A 17457-nucleotide genomic window follows, 5' to 3' on the forward strand; every position below is an offset into this window, starting at 1 on the left:
CCCAAGAGCCTCCCTCTCTCTCTCTCTCTCTCTCTCTCTCTCTCTCTGTCTCTCTCTGTCTCTCTTTATATATATATATCCATCCATCCATTTTCTACCGCTTATTCCCTTTGGGGTCGCGGGGGGCACTGGTGCCTATCTCAGCTACAATTGGGCGGAAGGCAGTTTACACCCTGGACAAGTCGCTACCTCATCACAGGGTCAACACAGATAGGCAGACAACATTCACACTCACATTGGTCCTTGGCCCTATACTCTTCAGCATCTACATGCTGCCGCTGGGTGACGTCATACGCAAATACGGTATTAGCTTTCACTGTTATGCTGATGACACCCAACTCTACATGCCCCTAAAGCTGACCAACACGCCGGACTGTAGTCAGTTGGAAGCGTGTCTTAATGAAATTAAACAATGGATGTCCGCTAACTTTTTGCAACTCAACGCCAAAAAAACGGAAATGCCGATTATCGGTCCTGCTAGACACCGACCTCTATTTAATGATACAACTTTAACATTTGACAACCAAATAATAAAACAAGGTGACTCTGTAAAAAATCTGGGTATTATCTTCGACCCAACTCTCTCCTTTGAGTCACACATTAAAAGCGTTACTAAAACGGCCTTCTTTCATCTCCATAATATCGCTAAAATTCGCTCCATTTTGTCCACTAAAGACGCCGAGATCATTATCCATGCGTTTGTTACGTCTTGTCTCGATTACTGTAACGTATTATTTTCGGGTCTCCCCATGTCTAGCATTAAAAGATTACAGTTGGTACAAAATGCGGCTGCTAGACTTTTGACAAGAACAAGAAAGTTTGATCATATTACGCCTGTACTGGCTCACCTGCACTGGCTTCCTGTGCACTTAAGATGTGACTTTAAGGTTTTACTACTTACGTATAAAATACTACACGGTTTAGCTCCAGCCTATCTTGCCGATTGTATTGTACCGTATGTCCCGGCAAGAAATCTGCGTTCAAAAGACTCCGGCTTATTAGTGATTCCTAGAGCTCAAAAAAAGTCTGCGGGCTATAGAGCGTTTTCCGTTCGGGCTCCAGTACTCTGGAATGCCCTCCCGGTAACAGTTCGAGATGCTACCTCAGTAGAAGCATTTAAGTCTCACCTTAAAACTCATCTGTATACTCTAGCCTTTAAATAGACCTCCTTTTTAGACCAGTTGATCTGCCGCTTCTTTTCTTTCTCCTATGTCCCCCCCTCCCTTGTGGAGGGGGTCCGGTCCGATGACCATGGATGAAGTACTGGCTGTTCAGAGTCGAGACCCAGGATGGACCGCTCGTCGGGACCCAGGATGGACCGCTCGCCTGTATCGGTTGGGGACATCTCTACGCTGCTGATCCGCTTGAGATGGTTTCCTGTGGACGGGACTCTCGCTGCTGTCTTGGAGCCACTATGGATTGAACTTTCACAGTATCATGTTAGACCCGCTCGACATCCATTGCTTTCGGTCCCCTAGAGGGGGGGGGGGTTGCCCACATCTGAGGTCCTCTCCAAGGTTTCTCATAGTCAGCATTGTCACTGGCGTCCCACTGGATGTGAATTCTCCCTGCCCACTGGGTGTGAGTTTTCCTTGCCCTTTTGTGGGTTCTTCCGAGGATGTTGTAGTCGTAATGATTTGTGCAGTCCTTTGAGACATTTGTGATTTGGGGCTATATAAATAAACATTGATTGATTGATTGATTGACATTCACACACTAGGGCCAATTTAGTGTTGCCAATCAACCTATCCCCAGGTGCATGTCTTTGGAAGTGGGAGGAAGCCGGAGTACCCGGAGGGAACCCACGCAGTCACAGGGAGAACATGCAAACTCCACACAGAAAGATCCCGAGCCCAGGATTGAACCCTGACTACTCAGGACCTTCGTATTGTGAGGCAGACGCACTAACCCCTCTGCCACCATGAAGCCCCTTTATACATATATATATATATATATATATATATATATATATATATATATATATGTGTATAATATACATGTTTATATGTATATATATATATGTATATATATAAATATATATATATATATATATATATATTTATATATATATTTATATATATATATATATATATATATATATATATATATATATATATATACATATATATATATATATATATATATATATATATATATATATATATATATAGGCGCCGGCGCTCCCTGCGACTCCGAAGGGAATAAGCGGTAGAAAATGGATGGATGGACATATATATATATATATATATATATATATATATATATATATGTGTGTGTGTAGAGAACACGCCTATTGAGAGCGTGCAGTGCATGGTGCCATGTGAGACATTACAGTTTTTACCAGGCAGTGAAATTGCTTCAATAAACTTGTCTCATATGAAGTATTCAAGTTTCAAGTTTTATTCGTCACATGCAGAGTACACCACAGTGAAATACTTTTTTTTCCATGCTCTTCAGATATTGAGTAGAGTGGGATCCGAACACTATTGGAGAATCTAATATACTAAATTCCAAAAATACAAACATTTAAATAGCTCTGATATACATTAAATACAAGAAAATAACTTGCACAATAAGTTACAGTATGGTAGAGGTATCAGTACAAGTAGTCAAATACAGTACCAGTATCAAGATCAAATAGTATAACAGTACAGTATAGGAAGCAACACATATTAAGATGTCCACAGTTCTTTGGCAGTTGAGTAGTGACAGTAGTTCGAACAAAGGTAATGGCACAGTATGACTTCTTTATACTCTTGTTTTTAGAATTATTTACAGTCATTGAGTAAACAGTATTGTAGTCCTGGAATTTGAGTGGTAAGTAAAGCAATTTTTGTGCGTGCGGTTTTGTGCAATTGTGATAAAATGTTAATCAGCGATGCAGTTGGCTTGGGGATAGAAGCTCCTTCTGAATTTCTCCGTGTTGGCCATGAGACTCTGGTATTGCTTGCCTGACTGCAGCAGTAAGAAGAGGCAGTTGCTTGAGTGGCTAGAGTCCCTCACTATCCTCTTGGCCTTGGATCTAAAATGTTCACATTGGTCTATATCAGTGGTTCTTAACCTGGTTTTGATCGAACCCTAGGGGTTCTGTGAGTCGGCCTCAGGGGTTCGGCGGAGCATCCACCGCGGAGGTCAAGACACACCAGACTCATCGTTTGAATAAAAATTTGTCCCTATCCGCTTATTATGGATGCCACTAAACAATGTTCCGTCCAATTTTTCATCTGATTTGCAAGTGTGTAATTTGTTGTGAGTTTATGCAATGTGTTGGTTTTGTTCTTTGAACAAGGTGATGTTCATGCACGGTTCATTTTGTGCACCAATAAGAAAAACATATAACTTTGTCTTGAATTTGAAAAAAATATATGTATATATTTTTCACTAAAGAAGGGTTCGGTCAATGCACAAATGAAACTGGTGGGGTTCGGTACCTTCAACGAGGTTAAGAACCACTGATCAATTGTTACATGAAGGCCTGAGCGTCAGCACTTAACACCCTTCTATATATTTACTGTACTGAATGTGACCTAGTTAGGTGCGTGTGCTTGTTTTGCGATGAACTTGACCTTTATCTGAACATAAAAAACCCGTTATTTCAGAGATGATTTCATCAAAATGAGCATGTATAAACTGTTACCTTGTGGGGACATTTTACTCTTAAGGATTCTTTCATGTGTTTAGCATTCACACAAGTGTTCACTCATATTCTTCAAGTGGGAATGTGGGAATTAAGAAGATATTATGTTTTGGGAATACGGAAATCTTGCTAAGCATTAGTGTGTGAACATGCAGTCGGACAGGTGCCCTCTCCGTGTTGTCACAAACAGGCAACTTGTATAACAACAAGTTCAGGTTAGGGCAGTAAATGTCATGTTGACACAAAATGGTGCTTCAGAGTAAACAAAGATGACCAAGAGACGATAAATCCTTCTAATTTAGTCAAACATATACTATATAATAATTTAGTTTGTTCAAATAGCATGACATCAGTGACCTCTTGCTGTTTAAATTCTTATATTATGAAGAATCCCAATTTTTACAATAGTCAACAACAGCCATGAAAGCCAAATAATTCAAAATGTATTTCCATGAGAGCCACATAACATCTTTTTAACACTGAATAAAACTAAATGTGTGCATTTTTAAGTAAGACCAATATTTTTAGGATATAATAATTATCTTATTCTTTGTAATGATATTGTTATTCTGAAGCTAACCAATAATAAATAAAATACTTCTTACCATTAATGCAACTTCTTGAGCAGGTGCGCTACAAAATGGATGGAAGGATTAAAATGCATTAGAATGTTTTATATTATGAACGTTATTTTTAACAATTTGACTACCAGCTGAATTATTTATTACTTATCGTGTTAAGCAATGTCAGTTAAGATTTATGTGAGAGCCAGATGCAGTCATCAAAAGAGCCACATCTGGCTCTAGAGCCATAGGTTACTTTACCTTGATCTACAATAACCATTAACCATGTTGACTTAAATAACCTTTAATCAAAATTTAAACCTGCACATATTCAAGTAATTGACCTTTTATTATAATTAATCACACACTTGAGTTTGGATTATTGTGATTAATCACAGGTTATTACTTGCTAAGAAAGGAGCACGTGTGGTCAAAATAATTTGCATGATCAATTTGCATATATACATGATCATTGCATATTTTTTCAGTCTTAATCACAATGAGTTAACTTGCTATTTTTGACAAACATACTTTTTGTATGTAATTTAAAAAACGATAAAAATAACACATGCAGTGAAGAGGCCAGGATTGGAGAACATTGTGAAGATAAAACGTTTTTTATGTAGTGAAACTGGCTTAAACAAGGTCCTAAAGATTATTTTTATTTGGAGCCCCCCAAAAATTTACAAAGCTTTTCACGTGAATTTAATCCAACGGTATTGTTTTTACCCCAAAAAATAATGGAAAATACATTGTTCAATAATATATATTTTTTGGTGAAATACGAAAATCATTCCTGACACATGTTCAACCAGGCGCAGTATTTAGGTCTTGCTAGACCAGCGTTATCACTCCACTCCAACAAAAACAATGAGAAAAAAATTAAGAAATGTGCCATTATGTTCTTATCAGTGACAGAGCAGGAACGGGTCAGGTTTACTTTTGTGGCAAACATGTAATATGACGAGCCCTGTTATTCATTGAGTGACATTTTACATGCTCTTCACAGAAAACCAGGCCTTTCACGGATTGAGCCCCTAACTCTATGGTTTCGTTGTTATAGTTTATTATTTTATTTATATTAATTTCAGTTGTTTTTGTTTTTTTTATTACAAGGGGACTGACAATTAACTTTTTAAAGAAAGACAAATTCATGTAAATTAAAAAGTGCTCACATTTGAATATTTAATTTGAGATTCATCTGGTCATAATACAAAAGGGAACTGCACTTTTTTGGAATATTGCCTAACATTCACAATACTTATGTGAGACAAGCGCACATATGTTTTTTTTTTCTTTTTTAAACATTCGAAATTGTAAACATCACTAGCAAGAAGTGCCTAACAATGCAGGCAATGGGAATTCAAATATAACCCGGCTAAAAAGCGTTGTAAAAAAACCTCCAAAAACTTCCAACAACGTTTTGTATACATGTTGTAGGTAGATACAGTATGTAATTCATTCATGATAGCATGAAATATTTAGGTCATTTCAAACATTAGTCATGACAGACTTTGTGAGCCCTAATGACAGCTACTTTGGGACAGATGGTGAGGCAGAACATTTCAATTTTGAGCCTGAATATACAAAGTACAGAGAATGAGACAAAAGCTGTAGAAGCTCTGTGCTAAGCAGATTTAGCTTTAATGAAACACAAAGCATCATGCAGAGATAGTGATAAACACTAAACAAAAAATACAAACTATAAACATAATAAAACAATCACTTTCTGTTCAATGTCCACTCTCATTTAGACGCTGACTGATGGGATTTTTATATCTTTCAGCACGAGACTTACCATCACCGTTTAGATCAGGGGTGTCAAACTCAAATACAGAGTGGGCCAAAGTTTAAAACTTAACAAAGCCGCGGGCCGAGGTTGAACAAATTAACCTTTTAATAGGGACCCAAACAAGTTTTTCATTGAATATTGAACAAGCAAGGCTTATATAACTTTATAGTGACATGCAAAATTGAGTTTCAAATAATAACAATAATAATTAAAACATATCAATGGCATATCAAATTAAATTTGAATAAAAATGTAATGCCTCTTTTGTATTTGCAGCCTTCTGAGGTAAATATCAACATTAACTTTTTCCGGAGGCTAATACATTTGAAAATAAAATAACAATGAATAAATCAACCATTCAGGCCTTTTTACTGCTCAGTTAATGTCGGGGCTCAGGTGGGCGGGGTTAGGGGGGTTTGTTGGTAGCGGGGAGGGGGTGTATATTGTAGTGGTCCGGAAGAGTTAGTGCTGCAAGTTCTGTTGTGTTTTTGTTGTGTTTATGTTGTGTTACGGTGTGGATGTTCTCCCGAAATGTGTTGGTCATTCTTGTTTGGTGTGGGTTCACAGTGTGGCGCATATTTGTTACAGTGTTAAAGTTGTTTGTATGGCCACCCTCAGTGTGACCTGTATGCTGTTGATCAAGTATGCCTTGTATTTACTTACATGTGTGTAGAAGCCACATATATTACGTGACTGGGCCGGCACGCTGTTTGTGAGGAGGAAAAACAGACTTGACGACAGGTTGTAGGGGACGCTAAAGGCAGTGCCTTTAAGGCACACTCCCAATATTGTTGTCCGGGTGAAATTTGGGAGAATGGTTGCCCCGGGAGATTTTCGGGAGGGGCACTGAAATTCGAGAGTCTCCTGGGAAATCGGTGAATGCGGTGTTACAGCGGCACCGCTGTATAGCACCGGCGGGCCAGCTCTAATGTTAATTTGATATTGCATCAAGGGCCAAATAAAATTACACGGCGGGCCAAATTTGTCCCGCGGGCCGGAGTTTGACACCTATGGTTTAGATGATGATTTCAGCATAAATTGAAAGAATGCTTGGCGCAAACATGCATCTTGTCACATCTTCCTCGTTAAGTCTTCGGTTTAAGTTGAATTTCAAAGTTGACTAACTTTTCGACTTATGGCCACAACCTTTTTAAAGTGAAAGTTAAAGTACCAATGATTGTCACACAACTCTTGGTGTGGCGAAATTATTCTCTGCATTTGACCCATCACCCTTGATCACCCCCTGGGAGGTGAGGGGAGCAGCGGTGCCGTGCCCGGGAATCATTTTTGGTGATTTAACCCCCAATTCCAACCCTTGATGCTGAGTGCCAAGCAGGGAGGTAATGAGTCACATTTTTATAGTCTTTCGTTCTGTAGAGGTGTGAGGCATGATTTATAATAGAGCGAACACTTTGACCAACTCAGAGGCGATGCAGAAGCTGCAGTTTAGTAGGTCAAGAGCTGCAGTGGCTATACGTTACCTTTCTAGGACCAAGGCACTGTGTTGCTTTAAATACTTCTTGGCGTTAGCTCTTATAATAACAATGTTGCTAATACTTATATAATTTAAGCTTTCTAGGCATGTTTGTTGGTCTTTTTTAAGAGGGCTATGAGCTTAATTCCTAGCCATCTAGTACTAGCCATATTTTACAATTAGATTACACAAAAAAAAGAGTAAAACATATGTGTTCTTATCTTAAATAGGGGTTGTGAGTGTTAAGCAAAATTCCCCCCAAACGGGCAGTTCCCCTTTGAGGAACAACTTCTATATTGAGCTTTTTCATATTGGTGAATTGTTAATTATACAGGGTCATGAAACACTTTTTTCATGGAATTTGTTTTTTAACATTCTCAACAGACAGACAATAATAAAATGAAGTCACCAAAAGTTCTAACCACCAGGACAGAAAGATGCTGAGTCGTCTTATTGAACCGCGCAGCGTAATAGCCAACAGAACCTAATACAGTAAAATTAATTAATAATGTAATTTCCGGTTATATGGTTTATCATTTTCTTACCTGCCATTATCTTTTCTCAGTGGCGGTATTTCAAAACAAAACAAAAGAAAAGCAACAGTTAAGGATTTGATCCCAGTTTAGATGCTCAGAGCAAAAGTCTCCCACAATTTAACGAGGTATGGTGGGATTTGTGGATATATGTAGTGACATCGTGCACAGCAACGGTTTGACCAATGTACAACATTTAAGATATATTTTTGAAAATCAGAGATTCAAATTTACATTTCAGTTCAGACCTAAGCACCCATGACAATAAATAAGAGAAGTTCCTTCATTTTGATTCACGAACAAGTCAGCAAAATTGCATTACATTTTGAACCCAAATGCTAAACATGTTTTTTTATTTATTTGAAATTGAAATAGCATGTTTTGATGAAATGTGTATTCATGCATGCATTTGCTATTTTATTTATTATTATTTATTATACCTAATTATTCTATAATGAGCGGTTAAAATGTTAGCATGAAAATAGTAAATATTGTCTCGTGTGAAGGTTGTAAATTGTACAAAAATAATCTAACTATGATGAAATAATAGTTAACAGCCTTCCTGGTTCCGGAGTCTTATTAGAGCAGGAACTAATCAGAAGTCCATTGTATTGCAAATAATGATCCATAACCAATGGAAAATGTGTTTGCAAAAGTTGTCCGTACACCCGCTGAGCGAGTTATATTTACAAAAGAAATAATGTACAAAAAGCTCGAACAATCACAGCCTGTCAAAGTGCATGCCAAGTTATGCAGGACGGTTTGGAGGGGGTACAATGAGCCAGACTAGTGTACATATTGTAGCGTACACGGAATAAGCAATACAATATGAGTCTGGAACAGGTTAAAAAAAAAATTGGTGGAAAGTTTCCTAGCAAAGCTGAGCAAATATTGATAATTGATACACAATTGTGGTGACATTAGTGTTTGCTTGTTAATCCTACATGCAACAGGTGTGTATTTATTGAGCAAAATACATTTAGTCTAACGACATAATTGTGTTATAATGTTGTTCAGAATGTGTTAATGCACTTTGCCTTGAGTGTGATTAGTGGATAATGAGGGTTCTGTTGCTGGTGTGGAGAGAAACAGAAAAACATCAAAGTGAGTTGAAGAATATTGAAAATCAAGCAGTGCTGTTGGCGTGTTGAGGTTGACATCAAAGTTTAAAAGGAGCGTCAGATTCCGTGTTCTTCTATCGAGACGCTAGATTACTTACAAGACGTTAAATGCACAATTTCATCATCAAGGATGTTTTGCAGGTGGCATCTTTGGGGGTAAAGTGCAACCAAACATTGAGCCTAACACCGTTCTCACAGTTGACTTGGCAATAACTATACTTGATGTTTGCCTCCTTTTGGTGCAATAAAGTGGCACTAATGGCACTTTAGTCTGGTTAGTATGTTGGGGCTGGTGTAATTATTGTACCGAGTTTGGCTACGCATCGAAAACAACAATTACAATAAATCAAAATGGTTGTATGACCTTTTAATTAGAATTGGATGTTTTTGCTGATGGCATATACCATCAGGGATGGGTACCAAACTCAATACTTTTACAAAGTCGGTACCAACCAAAGTCCATCTGATTTGATTTGATTTGTGCAAAACTACACGGTACCACAATTCGACACTTTATTGGCACGTGAAGTAATGTCCGGTTGCAGACTCGACACCAGCACACGCACTTGGCCCAGAAGCAAACATCCCAGCACTCAGAGTAGTGTTGTTAATTTTGCAATTTTCCATGCCAACAAAGCAAGAAAAAGGTGCTCAAAAGTAAAGCAGGGCTCCGTTTTTCAAAATGTGCTCGCTTGATGCAAACTTACACTGCCATGCTACAGGTTAGAATTATCAATTTTACATGGCAGTTACAACACCTCCAATTTTCAAAATCAAAACTACAAACCCCTTTTCCATATGAGTTGGGAAATTGTGTTAGATGTAAATATAAACAGAATATAATGATTTGCAAATCATTTTCAACCCAGATTCAGTTGAATATGCTACGAAGACAACATATTTGATGTTCGAACAGACAAACATTTTTTTTTTTTTGCAAATAATCATTAACTTTAGAATTTGATCCCAGCAACATGTGACAAATAAGTTGGGAAAGGTGGCAATACATACTGATAAAGTTGAGGAATGTTCATCAAACACTTATTTGGAACATCCCACAGGTGTGCAGGCTAATTGGGAACAGGTGGGTGCCATGATTGGGTATAAAAGCAGCTTCCCAAAAAATGCTCAGTCTTTCACAAGAAAGGATGGGGCGAGGTACACCCCTTTGTCCACAACTGCGTGAGCAAATAGTCAAACAGTTTAAGAACAACGTGTCTCAAAGTGCAATTGCAAGAAATTTAGGGATTTCAACATCTACGGTCCATAATATCATCAAAATATTCAGAGAATCTGGGGAAATCACTCCACGTAAGCAGCATGGCCGGAAACCAACATTGAATGACTGTGATCTTGAATCCCTCGGACGGCACTGTATCAAAAACCGACATCCATCTCTAAAGGATATCACCACATCAGCTCAGGAACACTTCAGAAAACCACTGTCACTAAATACAATTCATCACTACATCTGTAAGTGCAAATTAAAGCTACCGGTATACTATGCAAAGCGAAAGCCATTTATGAACAACATCCAGAAACACCGCCGGCTTCTCTGGGCCCGAGATCATCTAAGACGGACTGATACAAAGTAGAAAAGTTTTTTGTGGTCTGACGAGTCCACATTTCAAATTGTTTTTGGAAATATTCGACATCGTGTCATCTGGAACAAAGGGGAAGTTAACCATCCAGACTGTTAACGACGTAAAGTTCAAAAGCCAGCATCTGTGATGGTATGGGGGTGCATTAATGCCCAAGGCATGGGTAACTTACACATCTGTGAAGGCACCATTAATGCTGAAAGGTACATACAGGTTTTGGAACAACATATGCTGCCATTTAAGCGCCGTCTTTTTCATGGACGCCCCTGCTTATTTCAGCAAGACAATGCCAAGCCACATTCAGCACGTGTTACAACAGCGGGGCTTCGTAAAAAAAGAGTGCGGGTACTTTCCTGGCCTGCCTGCAGTCCAGACCTGTCTCCCATCGAAAATGTGTGGCACATTATGAAGCGTAAAACACGACAGCAGAGATCCCGGACTGGTGAACGACTGAAGCTCTACATAAAACATAAAATGGGAAAGAATTCCACTTTCAAAGCTTCAACAATTAGTTTCCTCAGTACCCAAACGTTTATTGAGTGTTGTTAAAAGAAAAGGTGATGCAACACAGTGGTGAACATGCCCTTTCCCAACTACTTTGGCACGTGTTGCAGCCATGAAATTCTAAGTTAATTTTTATTAAAAAAAAAAAAAAAGTTTATGAGTTTGAACATCAAATATCTTGTCTTTGTAGTGCATTTAATTGAATATGAGTTGAAAAGGATTTGCAAATCATTGTATTCTGTTTTTATTGACATCTTAACACAATTTCCCAACTCATATGGAAACGGGGTTTGTACAAGATGCACGTTACAATCAAACAACAAGAGTGAACAAAATACCATACTTATAGTTTAAACTATTTGTAGGGCGCCACAAAAAAGAATGACATTTTCAACTTAATGGCAAATACTTTTTTCTGACAAAGCCAACACACCACAGTCCAGAATCGTGTATAAAGAGTTTGGCCGACACTGTTTCAAAGTTGGTAGCAAACATGGTGTCCTGTAATCACATGAAGGGCTTTTTACCAATCAGAGAGAGTACTGCCAGAGGATCCCCTAAATCAGGGGTAGGGAGCCTATGGCTCTAGAGCCAGATGTGGCTCTTTTGATGACTGCATCTGGCTCTCAGATAAATCTTCGCTCAACATGATAAGTAATTAATAATAACGCTCGTAATCACTGTGTTAAAAATAACGTTCAAATTATAAAATATTCTCATGTATTTTAATCCAACCATCCGTTTTCTATCACACCTGTAAAAGAAGTTTCATTAATGGTAAGAAGTATTATATTTATTATTGGTTAGATTTAGAATAACTATGTTATTAAAAAGAATAAGAGACTTATTATACTCTAAAAATGTTGGTCTTACTTAAAAATGCACGCATTTAGTTGTATTCAGTGTTAAAAAAAATATTATATGGCTCTCACGGAAATACATTTTGAAATATTTGGCTTTCATGGCTCTCTCAGCCAAAAAAGTTCCCGACCCCTGCCCTAAATGATTGGTTAAAAGCACCTCTGATAACTGCTGGGTGCCATGTTTGCTGCCAACTTTTAAACCGAGTTGACCGCACTTTCTCTATATACGGTCCTGCCATAGTCTATACCAGTGGTTCTCAAATGGGGGTACGCTTAACCCTGGGGGTACTTGAAGGTATGCCAAGGGGTACGTGAGATTTTTAAAAAATATTCTAAAAATGGAAACAATTCAAAAATCATTTATAAATATATTTATTGAATAATACTTCAACAAAATATGAATGTAAGTTCATAAACTGTGAAAAGAAATACAACAATGCAATATTCAGTGTTGACAGCAGAATTTTTGTGGACATGTTCAATAAATATTGATGTTAAAGTTTTATTTTTTTGTGAAGAAATGTTTAGAATTAAGTTAATGCATCCATACGGATCTCTATTACAATCCCCAAAGAGGGCGCTTTAAGTTGATGATTACTTCTATGTGTAGAAATCTTTGTTTATAATTGAATCACTTGTTTATTTTCCAACAAATTTTTTGTTATTTTTATATCTTTTTTTCCCAAATACTTCAAGAAAGACCACTACAAATGAGCAATATTTTGCACTGTTATACAATTTAATAAATCAGAAACTGATGACATAGTGCTGTATTTTACTTCTTTATCTCTCTTTTTTTTAACCAAAAATGTTTTGCTCTGATTAGGGGGTACTTGAATTAAATAAATGTTCACAGGGGGTACATCACTGAAAAAAGGTTGAGAACCACTGGTCTATACACTACTTCCATCTATTGTCTTGAAATTATAACTACATGCAAAGTCTACTATACACTACTTGCAAATGAGACATAGAAATGTACGAAAAAAAGACAACAATTGGAGAGCACATCTCAATGTTAGATGTCGAAATAAAGTAAATGTTTGTTTTTCAACAACACATTTGAACACGCACAAAAGTACCAAAAAAATGGTACCATCGAGTACCATTATCAATTGGTTCAAATGTTAAAGTCATCTATCTCTACATACGGTACACATTTCATCATAAACAAATGTAGGATGTCGCATAGGATGTATTGTGGTCGCCTATGACCATGCATGTCCACCTCAAAATATCTCTGCTTCCTACTAATTACAGGGTGCATCATTTCCACATGCGGTCTTTGGAGAACAGGGTGACCGTGGCTGCATCAGTGCCCTGTACAGTATGAGGCAATTCATATCAAATATGTTGTTTCATTTTATTCTATTCAGTTTTTCGTACCTTGCATCTTTGTACATCTCCAGATTCACTGTTATTTTCTTGCGCAACATTACAGGACTGATCTGTTGTCAATTACAGGAGAAACCTAATGACTTTGGGAGCACTTTAGACTGCAACTACAGCTGCTGCTGATTCATGCTTGTCTTGCTTGGATATCAACCGGTAAATTTAAAATCCGAGGGTCACATGTGGTTGTTGACATAAACCTTGTATCATCATTTCACATGTGTGCTCTGACGTTTACCATAAACTCCTGACTTCCAGCACATTACATTTTTATATTCTATTTTGCGTATTGCATTGTCCTTCACTAAAATCCTATACACCACCTTCTATTTGTCACTTTTCTCGAATGTATGTAATAATAATGTTCCCAGACTCTCTAAAAGCTGAAAAATCCAAGTCGCTTGTCACAAATACGTTGTTTCTCTAATGTGCTGTGTCTCTATGTTTAAGAATGCTGGCTCCATTATGGAGGAGTCTGGAAAGGGCTAGTCAAGGTTTTCTTTCAGACACAGTGTGATATTGTTTTCTGCCAAACCAGAAATCAAGGCCTTGAACAGGCCTTCTTTATGTCAGGGATAGGGGTAGTGTATTTTCTCTGACAGTTGCTTCTTTTAAGATTAATAGCCTTATGAAAACCGGGTGTCCTCTAAATGAGGCTCAATATCAGTCAGTGAGACCTCCGCAAGAGAAATTTGGGCCAGAATATTAATGTCACACAAAAAAAATGTGTGTGCAGACATCAAGGTTTTTACTACCTTGACAACAAGCATTCTCAATAACAATGCTGTAGTTCCACTTTTAGTCATATTTGAACAAGAAAGTGTTTTTATTGATGCTGAAATTGGACAATCTGGTGTAGCACACATCTTTATTCATAAATAAATTTATAATAAATCAATACATTTTATTTTTTTCATCTCCATAAGACCATTATTTGCAAACAGTTAGGTATGGAAGAACCTATAAGTATTGACCCTAACCGCATCGAACATTTTGGTATAAACTAGAACAGAGTCTGAATATCTCAGGTCCAGTATCATGACCTCTGACCTAAATGCCTAAATAAAGTAGTACCAACTGAAGTCTGTCGGTAGTACCAGGTACTGATTCAAGTAACATCAAACCATACTTGCCAACCCTCCCGGATTTTCCGGGAGACTCCCGGAATTCAGTGCCTCTCCCGAAAACCTCCCGGTTTAAATTTTCTCCTGAAAATCTCCCAAAATTCAGGCGGAGCTGGAGGCCACGCCTCCTCCAGCTCCATGCGGACCTGAATGAAGTGTCGACAGCCTGTTTTCACATCCGCTTTCCCACAACAGCATGTCTGCCCAATGATGTTATGAGTGAAGTGAAGTGAAGTGAATTATATTTATATAGCGCTTTTTCTCTAGTGACTCAAAGCGCTTTACATAGTGAAACCCAATATCTAAGTTACATTCAAACCAGTGTGGGTGGCACTGGGAGCAGGTGGGTAAAGTGTCTTGCCCAAGGACACAACAACAGTGACTAGGATGGCGGAAGCGGGAATCAAACCTGCAACCCTCAAATTGCTGGCATTGCCACTCTACCAACCGAGCTAAACCGCCCGTTATAACTGTAGAATGATCGAGGGCGAGTTTTTGGTTTCTTATGTGGGTTTATTGTTAGGCATTTTCATTAATGTCTTCCCAGCGCGGTAACAACACATAACAACTGCAGTCCGTTTTCGTCTACCCTAAAGCCGTAAACAGCAATGTTGTGACACTCTTAAACAGAACAATACTGCCATCTACTGTACATGCATATGGTTAGAAAAACAAGGATGGACAATTCAACCCTTAACTCAACAATGAGTAGATGAGTGTTATGTGTGTGTAAATGTAAATAAATGAACACTGAAATTTAAGTATTTATTTTATTTAAATAGGTTGTACTTGTATAGCGCTTTTCTACCTTCAAGGTACTCAAAGCGCTTTGACACTACTTCCACATTTACCCATTCACACACACATTCACACACTGATGGAGGGAGCTGCCATGCAAGGCGCCAACCAGCACCCATCAGGAGCAAGGGTGAAGTGTCTTGCTCAGGACATATATATATATATATATATATATATATATATATATATATAAGAAATACTTCACACACTAGGGCTAATTTAGGTTTGCCAATCAACTTATCCCCAGGTGCATGTCTTTGGAAGTTGGAGGAAGCCGGAGTACCCGGAGGGAACCCACGCATTCACGAGGAGGACATGCAAACTCCACAAAGAAAGATCCCGAGCCCAGGATTGAACCCTGACTACTTAAGACCTTCGTATTGTGAGGCAGACGCACTAACCCTTCTTCCACCGTGAAGCCCTCTTATATATGTATATATATATATATATATATATATATATATATATATATATATACATGTGTATATATATATATATATATATATATATATATATGTATATATATACGTATATATATATATATATATATATATATATATACGTATATATACATATACATATATATATATATATATATATATATATATATATATATATATATATATATATATATATATATATATATATATATATATATATATATATATATATATATATATATATATATATACTGTGTACATACATCTACTGATGCCTCTGGACACATCTTCAGTGATGTGCCTGGAATCATTGGGTGTTTCGGGTCTTTCAACATCATACACCCTCCTCCAGGTGACCCAGCCGGGGCTGATCAGACCCCAGCTTGTGTCCAGATGGCTAGCTAGCTACCATGACTCCATGGCTCTCCCCTTTTGAGCCACAGCCATCTTGAGGCCCTCTCTGCCGCATCGGTGGTACTGCGGATGGCTCTCCTCCTTCTCTCTCCCTCGATGCCCAAAGTGCTGAAGGCTCTGGTCAAGGAGCGGGCTGCAAAACCCCTGCATCCAACCTCAACTGGGAGGCACCTCACTCTCCAGCCAGCCTGCTGACAGTCACTGACCAGTCCCGCGTACTTGGAGAGCTTCCTCTCAAAGGCTTCTTCCAGGCGGTCTTCCCATGGGACGGTCAGCTCCAGCAGCACTACCTGCTTGGTGGACTCAGACACGAGGACAATGTCTGGTCGCAGGGTGGTGACTGCAATGTGGCTGGGGAACTTCAGCTGATGTTCGAGGTCCACCAACAGCTGCCAGTCTCTTGCAGAGGTTAGAATGCCCGCAGAAGTTCTTCTGGCAGGGGTTGGCTGCTCCCCAGCTCTGACAAAGGCGATGATTTTCTTGGAGGGTCGGAACTGCTTCGCCCACACAAGTCCTGCGCTGATGGTTTCAGCAATGGTCTTAAGGACTTGGTCATGCCTCCAGCGGTACCGACCATCTCCAAGTGCCCTGGTGCAGCAGCTGAGGATGTGTTCCAGGGTTCCTCGCTTGGAACACAATGGGCATGCTGGTGTCTCTGCTCTGCCCCATGTGTGCAGGTTAGATGGGCTTGGAAGCACATCGTACACTGCCTGGATGAGGAATTGAATGCGGTGAGGCTCGCCTTTCCACAGCTCGGCCCAGGTCACTTTCCTCTCAACCGCATTCTCCCATCTTGTCCAAGCACCCTGTTGCTTCAATCCCACTGCCTTGCAAGTTCTAATGTCCTCCACTGCAGCTCTCACCTCCTCCTGAACAAGGCAGCGCCCTTCCTTCCCGCTGGTTTTCAATTGGGGAATTGGAAAGGAGCCTAGCCCAGCTCTGCCTCGAGTGACCACTCCCACCAGGCTTCTTTGACGCAGCCTTGCCTCTGCCTCTTGAACTGCATCCTCAGCCCTCCACTTCCTACCAGTCCTCACTTGGATCCCTGCTTTAGCCACCTTCGGATCTCGTGAGTCCCTGAGCTGAACCACTTCTCTGGCTCTTGCTACCTTGAACTCTTCCTCCAAGGATTTGAAGGGCAGTTGCAATTTGTTGGTGTTAGACTGCTCAGGCTCTTTGGTAATCCCAGCCATCTCCGGAG

The 17457-nt window shown here is 39.0% G+C and overlaps 1 long non-coding RNA gene across 1 annotated transcript in view; it reads left to right on the plus strand.

Moving 5' to 3' along the window:
* LOC133549786 (uncharacterized) overlaps window positions 1–15491 on the plus strand; it is an 18912-nt gene extending 3421 nt beyond the window's left edge. The window contains exon 3 of the long non-coding RNA XR_009806179.1: window positions 13349–15491. This is a non-coding gene — a long non-coding RNA (uncharacterized LOC133549786). The remainder of the gene's footprint in view (window positions 1–13348) is intronic.
* Window positions 15492–17457: the final 1966 nt, after the last annotated feature.

Source organism: Nerophis ophidion, linkage group LG03 (genome assembly GCF_033978795.1).
Source record: "Nerophis ophidion isolate RoL-2023_Sa linkage group LG03, RoL_Noph_v1.0, whole genome shotgun sequence".
Lineage (NCBI taxonomy): Eukaryota > Metazoa > Chordata > Actinopteri > Syngnathiformes > Syngnathidae > Nerophis > Nerophis ophidion.